At 44.4% G+C, this 9,062-nt stretch overlaps 1 long non-coding RNA gene across 1 annotated transcript; it reads right to left on the reverse strand.

Moving 5' to 3' along the window:
- Window positions 1-4,198: 4,198 nt before the first annotated feature.
- Window positions 4,199-8,763, reverse strand: LOC135817219 (uncharacterized). Its single transcript, XR_010553520.1, has 2 exons — window positions 8,505-8,763; window positions 4,199-5,041 (listed from the first exon to the last, which is right to left on the reverse strand). It is a non-coding gene; the product is annotated as an uncharacterized LOC135817219 (long non-coding RNA).
- Window positions 8,764-9,062: the final 299 nt, after the last annotated feature.

Genomic DNA, 9,062 nt, shown 5'->3' on the forward strand with positions numbered 1-9,062 from the left:
TTTGAATCACGTTGGTTGAATCACGATGGGATCACCAATGACTATGTAGTGGGTCGTTATGGACGCCCCCGTTACCACATCCGTGCACACGAGCACCAACGAAACACAAAATAGTGTGTCATTGCCTTCTCCTCCTGGCCCCTCACCACACGACAATGCAAACGACTTGATAGTATTTCTGACTTCCAACAATCAACAAACGGCAAGGGCGCAGGAGGAGAAAGGCGAAATACAAGTCTCAACAAAAAGATGAGGGGAAAAGACACGAAGGAACAACAAAGAACAAGCAGCAATAAATGCGCGGACGAATCGTGAAGACCAATCAGGGACCAATACGTACAGAACACATGACCAAGACAACCAGACCACGGACGAATCACTCTCACTCCCAGATGCAGACCAAACTAGCACTACAGGTGTTGTGCGCCATCTATGGATCTGCCACATCGATCGATTTTGCTGCGCGATCTGTCGATCGACAGATCGCGCAACGATCGATCGATCGCGCAAAATCGATCGATCGCGCAACAAAAAAAAGAAACCAAATCGATCGATTGTGAGCTGGGCGCGGAGTAGGTATTTTACTACTTCCTTGTGAACGGCATCATCGTAATCAGTACTCGCACTGGTACGAGTACTTGGCGACTGGCCGCACACCACTCAGTAAACAGTAGATGACGATTCTTTGAAGAAGTAATGGTTGACGTTGTCGAACATTCAGACCCACTGGAGGCGTTCCACAGCCTGGAGCCCGCTGATAAGGATTTTGATGTGACTTGAGTAAGTACTAAAGTGATGTCAACACTAGTTCTACGTACTCTCAGTCTCTCTCTCTCTTTTTTCGGCGTCAGACATTGAGTGGGAGATATAGATGACTGGATTTCGTTTGTAAAATAATGAGTAATTTCTGCAATTTGTGATCGAATCAGCATGCTGTCAGCTGTACCAGTCCACATCCCATCGTAATCAGCGACCAGGCCAAGCGTGATATTTGCCTTGGTATTTCACTATGTGTGGTGAGAAGACGTCCATTCACGTCTGAGAAATTCATTTGCAAATGGGAAATCAACAGGCCTGTATTAGTATGGGCAGAATTCATCACCCGGGCCGCTATTGAAGCTTTGCACAGTTGTCAATGTCCAACGGCCTATTTATACGAAGACCTGTGGTGGCTACGTGATTCTCTTAAACCTGTGATCATGTTTTCCAAGATCATTTCAGTAGCAGACATATGAAACGCTACGCCGGGCCTGAGCCCTAGGCAATGTACGGACGTGGCCGTGCTGCACTGAACCGCGTGGCATCATCGTCACGTATGATGGAGTCAACATGACTGCGCCCTGCATATGCATCATACATCTGATAGTACGTTTATTGCCCTATCCTTGGAGAGTGGGCCACCAGGGAAGGCTGGGTTTCCGACTTGGCTTCACCTATAATGCTCATGATTGAACACGCTCTTGGAGAATAAATGTAGAATCCGGCTGAACATTGAAACCAGATAGCATCGCGTTTCTGCGCTGCACCTCACAACACCATTGACATACAACCAGGAAGAGCTGGGAACTTGAGGGAAGTGACGGAAAAGTCAAAGAGGAAGTGAAGAAGATTGAAGAAGAGGATCAGTAATCATCAAGGAGGCCAAAAAGAGGTCACCTACGAGCCAAATGGCTCTTGATGTGATGATGTGCAGGCAGGTATGCTGGAATTGGATAGACTCTTTTGGTCAATTTTTGGCCTATCCCACATCTTTCTACCGCAGCTCTGGCAGATTGATTGGTACTATACCCCTGAATTTATACATTTCTGAGCTCTGTGACACGTTACCTAGCTCGTGAATGTCGTCTTTCAGCCATTCATCATTGCTTATTTTGACATTTGATGAGGAGCCGATCATGACTATTTTTGAGGATGCGCATCATGTCAGAACGCTTTGTTGTGACATGCTCATCTAAAGGATTTTGCAACTGTTTCTATTGAATACCTATAATAGTAGTACGAAATAATTAGGGCTCAAACGGTCACGGTTTTACCCCGAACGGTTAACTGCTAAGCTAACGGTCGGTTTAACGGTTATAACCTATAAGCCATGGCAATCCTGCGGACTCTTTTTTAACCGTTTATTTGACTATACTCATTCAAAAAATGTACCCTATTCAGTACAACGCACACATGTACATTCTCTTGCATGCTCATTCATACATACTCTCACACGAAGAGACCAGATATGACCGAGTTGACAGCCCAGAAATTGCGTACGCGTGCGACAGGCTGCGAAAGTGCATACTTTGCAACGACCTGATACATGAAAAATTGACTGAAAAGTTACTGCGTAACCGTTATCTTTATCGGTTAACCGTTAATTCTTCGTAACCGGTCTGCAACCAGTTAATCGGACTAACCGTTTGAGCCCTAGAAATAATGGTTGCGACTTTGGCGATAATTATTACGAAAGGGTTTGCTCCCCACACTGGAGCTCGCGCTATTCCGTCGATTTGACAAAAATACCCGAGCCCGCTACCCGACCAAACCCCTACCCGTTGCAGCCCTGATTTTTTTTCGTCGGACTGGCCCCTTTCCATTCCCTCAACAAACAAAGGACTTATATAATGAACACTGGATCACTTATTATTCTGCTCGGTGCATGGACCAGTACAGGAACCGACACTCAATACAGTCAACTTCGCTTATAACGACACTCGGCAGGGCATCAAAAAGGTGTCCTTATTCGTGAAGTGTCGTTATACCCGAAGTCTCAGTATATGTACTGAAGTATTACACTGGGATGGGACTTTGCTCTGGGCTTGGAAATTCTGTCGTTATTCGCGAATTGTCGTTATATCCGCAGTCGTTATTAGCGAAGGTGACTGTACTTACTGTTATGTTGATGGATGGATGTGGTTTATAGGATCGCTCTTCCGAACGAGAACACTGTTTCTGGTTCATTGAAGTAGGGATACTGTGCATGTATTATAATGTGCATGCTTAGCTACAAGATGAAATGGATCCAGCCATTGAGTAAGAGAAGAGTTTCAATATTTTAATTCTATTAAAGTATACACCCGATTCCAAAATAACGCACGTGCCCTTGCATACGCCCAGGAAATCGAGCCTGCTATTATATACACCCGGGACCTATACACGGGCTTTTACGGTAACGTTATAATTATCTCAATGTTCCGGGTACGGCTATTTACCATGATGTGGGTATAATACTGGACATACATGTACATGTAGTCTGTTTTCTATTTTGCTGCTCCTTGTTCTTTGGTGCGATTGGTGGCTCGGAACAGGCAGACATTATTTACCGATATAATCGCACAGGTCACATTGTAGAGTGCAGACCACCTAGTGCTTTGAAGATTCACTGCGATATTCCCATAATGTTATAATACATGTATGAAAATCAGCATCATTTTCTGTATGTTAAATGCCACAAATTGTTAGGCTTCACCGTAATATCAAGAGTACATAACCCCTCTTGGTAATATCCATGTTCAGTGTTCCGTTCACATCGGTTCATGCTGATCACCCGAAAGTGTCGTCTAAACAGGATATAGGGGTGTGCGGATAATGGTCGAAAAGGTGGGAGATTCTGCTCGAAAAGCTGTAAAATTGGCAGAACCATACAAACCTTATGGCGGGCAATTCCTCGAATTCTGCTCCATTTCTTTATCCACATACCAAACATGCATGAAACTTACCAGAAAAAGTACTGAATTCTGCCAATTTTTCTGCCCGCATATGCCTAACAGGATATGTCCGCGCCGCGGGGATTATTTTTCAAATAATCTCCTCAATGTCATCAAGAGTACTACTCTTGATGTCATGTACATAATTGTCGCCGGTCGCAGCGGCTTCACAAAACGTAGACTTTCCCAGCCCCCCCCCCCCAAAGTACACACAAAATACAATTGAAGCATATGCAATGAAACGTATGCATTGGGAAATTGGATTGCAGTAAAACCCGTGTTTGCCGGACCCTGTACCAAGCGGAATCCTGTCTTTACCGGACAAAATTTCATGCACCAAAGTGCTGTGGATCGAAAGTGCATTCCTGGATCAAGCGGGGTCCTGTCACATCAGGACAGTTTCCGCTGCACCAAGGGCGTCTTGTCAGGGCAGGCTTTACTATAGTGAAGTTTATAGTGAATTGTACTCCAAGTAACTCGTGAGTCCACACACAATGGTCATGCAGTACAAAGCCGAAAAGTCCCTTTCAAGACAGAGTGACAGACAGGAGTCGTCACTAGAAGGGCTGATCAACCAACACAGAATACTACAGTGGTGCTCAATGAAGTCCAATGAAGCGAGTGAATGCCGTGCGGAACGTTGTGCAGCTGTGAACACTGGGCTGTCAACTGGCACAGGGCGCACACTTGACTCACACAATATTAACATTGAGCATCAACGTAGCATAATAATAGCAGTGAAAAAGAGTAGAGTCAAATACGCGATGAGCGATAGTGTAGAGTCTAATACTAAAGGCAGAAATAGAGTAATGCCATCAAGTGCGAGATAACATGTTAGGAGCATTAACGTGTGATTGTGAAGCTTACTTTAAAGCGGGATGTTGAGTCTACAGTGCACCATGGGCACAGCGAGATCATGTTATGTGTGAATGGTATACCGTAAAGTACCGCCAGAGCGCCCCGTCTCGCGAGAGCGCCCCACCTTGATTTTACAGCCAGGGTCCAGGGAAAGGAAAATCGTACGGCAGAATGCAACGAAGTGTGTATGGTGTACTAACGTCAGAGGAAGTTTTTTGTGTGGAGCTCGTGTCCGCTCGAAGGTACGGATTGTCTGCACAACGTGCAATATGTGTACGAAGTTCGTGTCGTATGACCTACAGACGGGAGACCACCTACACAATACGACCACGAAAGGACGAGATAGTGGGGCGCTCTGGCGGTACTTTACGGTACTAGTAATCAAATGGATGCAGAACATATAGATGTCGTGATACACCATGCCTGATTCGTGGCTGGAAGCCGTGAGCTCAGTGCTTGGGGCTAGTGGGATTCCTCTAGCTTTCAGAATCCTGCATGAAAAAAGGTAAAAGAAAGTGAAGGTACAATAATAGTAAGGTGATGTAAGCCTCTTGGTTTCGCGAACGAATTTCATCATTAAATTCATGGCATGGGAACGACGCTACAGAAGTATACAAAAGCTGAGCCATCCTCTAAAGAAAGTCCACTTTAGTGAATCTCATCTTGTCAGCAGCACCATGCTGTTTGTATGGGAGAATTGCCTTCGTACAGTGCTGCCCAATGAAATCCTGAAATCAAGTCGCGTCACTCAAGTACCGGGCGTTGCGCAGCCCTAGACCTGCGAACACTGGGCTGCGAAATGGTGCAAGGCGCAAACTTGAGTGACACGACTGGATTTCATTGAGCAGGACTGTACATTCAAGGCACCTGCACTTCCTATTACAGTGTAATGTTCTTATTTTACAGGAACATTCCCAACTGGGCCTAATGTCTTCTGAGGCTGCGTTTACACGACAACGCACGGCCATTTTCCGTTTTCAGTCCCGCATTTCTTTTTTCATTTTCGTGCGTTTACACGATCAAAGCTGATCCGAGGTGGTCTCGGTTTGTATCGTTTTCTCGCGTCTACACGGGAGCAAAGGATCCGCAAAAGTTCGTCATGTGCCGAGTGTTGTCGTGGAAGCACCAATCACACTCAAGGAATAATCGAAAACAGGCCACACACCAGCACTCGTCACATGACGAAAATTGTAAAAAAAAGAGTTTTATTGTCGGATCCGTGTGAACGGCCGGAAACGGAACAAACGTGACGGAAACGAGGCCAGCAGACCGTTTCGACTGTTTACACACCCAAATTTATCCGGCAGAACATTTCCGTTTTCAAATTCTTCCACCTTGGCCAGCGTTTTGGTTCTCTTCCGCTTTGGTGTACAACTATTACGTTTTGCTCCGCGTACCGTGTAAATGAACCATGCATCCGAAAGGATTTAGTTGCGCTTTCACCCCCAGCGTTGTCGTGTATACGCAGCCTTAGATGGTGCCCAAGGTATTCATTGAGTTCCTGCAACTTCATTTGAAATGAACTGGAAAAGTGCGAAGGGATTCGAGGAGGACATTAAAGCAGTCAGCTCCAAGAAATGAAATTGATTCGTGAATTCAATTATAATGATGTTCACACCTACATGTACATGTATGCAATAACTAGGTATCACACTTCATCTTACAGGCGAGACCTCACTATATATTCTCTGGGGTACGGCAAGTGTTATGCTTTAGAGAGGTCCATGTTATAGCGAGTTGGGCACATAATATAAACCATATATGTCAAAGTTAGGGCTGCGGTTAACCAAAAGGTTATAGGCTAGAACCAAGAGTAGATAAACAAGAGTGTGCAACTCCGGGATGGGTTGGCCCGTGGCGGAATTTTTTGTTGACGTAATCTTTTCTATGACGCATGCGCTGCGGGTCTTTTGGAAAGTTTGTATCGTGCACTTGGCCGGGCTTTACATTACAAGGTCGGTGCCCAGTACGTGCTCTCACACTGTTCTGCGTCAAAATGCGCGTTTTTCTGAAAAAAGGTGACGTCTACAAAAAATGCTGCCACAGGCAGGGGTATGTGCAGATTGTGCAGAAGAGATCCAGAGTTGCACACTCTTGTTTATCTACTCTTGCTACAACCTATAAGAGATAAACTGTACATGTAGCCTGTATTCATGTACCATTGCTGTACATGACTGTAAATCCATGTATCCATGGTACCATGACGTCACGCACTGCCAAAACAATCACTACAATATGTATAATACTCATAAAAGGACACATTTCAGGCTCATTACAAACGTCTTGAAAGTTTTTGTCTTCACAAGTATACTTTATGAGTATTATGAGTATTATCGCATTTTGTCTCAGACGAAACTGTTTACAATATGTATAGTGGATGCATATTATATTTTGCTCAGTTTTCCAGAGCAGGTTCAACAAAGATTGAATAACAACTAAATAGAGCGGTTGCCAGTTGACAAACCCCCTTTATATTTACAATGCAGTTGCGTGAATGTCCACTACTTTCTGAACGAAAGGTTCAACATATTTTAATATTTTGTATGCTCCATTGGGCTTCGGATTGCACCATCACCTTGTCATTTAATCAACTCAACCTCATCATGAGCATACGCAAGCATCACTAATATGGGGAGCAACCCCAGAGATGAGGGAGATACACGCCGTGCATCCATTGTGCACAGTACTGACAGGGTACGCACATGCTGTCACGTATATTATGTACAGCGGACATTGAAAGAAAATAACCGATAATAAATTAAAAAATAATAACCCATATGCATATGGTTAACTGTTCGTGTATTCTTAACGGTTACATAACCGGTTAACCTATCTAACCATTTCACCCTAGTCAAAATGGCGCTGTTTGCTTACAGACTACAACTGTATTGCCATCGATCCACACTGATCAATCCAGGAAATGTGCGCATGTTGTACATTTTTAGTGTATTTTATAGTAGTGTGTCTACTGCATGTGTTTCAGGACTGTAACAGTCACACTACAACAAAAGTCCGACACTCCAGAACAACCCCACACAAAATCCTGTGGTCGACCAGCCAACAAACACAGCTCTGGGTTGAATGACGAATTAGTGAAAAACTACAAAGAGAAAAGAGAGGTGAAAGAGAAAACCGCCAACACATCTCCAGAACGACAGAGCCTCACTCTCTCCCTCTCTCTCTCTCTCTGTCTCTGTCTGTGTGTCTGTCTTTGTCTTTGTCTCTCTCTCTCTCTGTCTCTCTCTCTCTGTCTCTCCCTCTCACGGCAACTAAAAAAACAACCATATCTCAAACCACACCTCACTCATTTTACGCTGTAGGATGAAGATGAAGGGGAGGTTGGCGATGAGAAGAAGAACACGGCAGGGTTTAAGCATTTATTGTTCAGTGACCCGTGTCGTTTGGCGTATAATGATTCTCGGTTTACAATTGTAGTATTGTTTGTTTTGCAAAGAATTTCAATCAGTTAAAAGTCATAGATGCTGTTTACATTCACAAGCGTAAGCCAGACCGATGCATTCAGAAAGAACATGTCACGGCATCCACATTCTTTCCTTAGCACCGTAACTGTATTTTGCACATATGTTTGTTTTATTCACCCTCTCTCTTTCTCTTTTCTTACAGTTACACTTGTGTTTTATCACACTATAGAATGACTGCGCATGTATTTTATAGATTGCGATTATTATCACTGTCGGGAAGGAAAACACCAATTTTACAGGGCCCTAAAAGTCTGAACGATACCTATGAAATGCACTGTCAAAGCAAACACAAAATATGAATATGCAAGCTCATGCCTGAGGGGAAGATGAGAAGTTGAAACGTGGAGATTTTTCGGACAGGACGAGAATCCGAAGAACCTGGGTGATTCCCTTACTTCCACAATGGGCTAGTGGCTGCATCACAAAAATTATACCTTGCAGTGGGTGCAGAGACAGATCAATAAACACTAACCTGAGCATGAGAGCTGCTCGTATTCATTGCGATCGTCAGGAAAATGGCAGGACGAACGGACCAGAAGAATGTTGGCTATGACAAACAACTGCATATCCAGACGACACACGGCTTGACTATTTGCTTATGACGTTCAGCTTCGAGGTCCAGCACGATGGAATTTTCGGAAGGAACTGATTTTTGAATTATTTGGGGAAGAAGATTGCACTCAGAAAAGGTACCGTAACTGGTTTCTTTCATTTGAAAAGCTGTTCACCAAAGTCCTACAACATACACTGTACGACGTTTCGGAGCTGCTCCAAATCGATCGATTTGTTTTGAATGGTTTCGCCACCGCTTTCCGATCGATCGATCCTTGCGCGATCTGTCGATCGACAGATCGCGCAAGAAAATCGATCGATTTTCCAAATCGACAGAACGCGCACAACACAGGTACGCATATGCACGATACTCACTAAGTCACTTAGGCCGTGATCGTTTGGTCGGATCCAGATCCAGATCCATCGGATCCACTGGATCTGCAATGATCGATTGGTCGAATCCGGATCCAGATCCTTC

The sequence above is a fragment of the Sycon ciliatum genome, chromosome 5 (assembly GCF_964019385.1).
Source record: "Sycon ciliatum chromosome 5, ocSycCili1.1, whole genome shotgun sequence".
Classification (NCBI taxonomy): domain Eukaryota; kingdom Metazoa; phylum Porifera; class Calcarea; order Leucosolenida; family Sycettidae; genus Sycon; species Sycon ciliatum.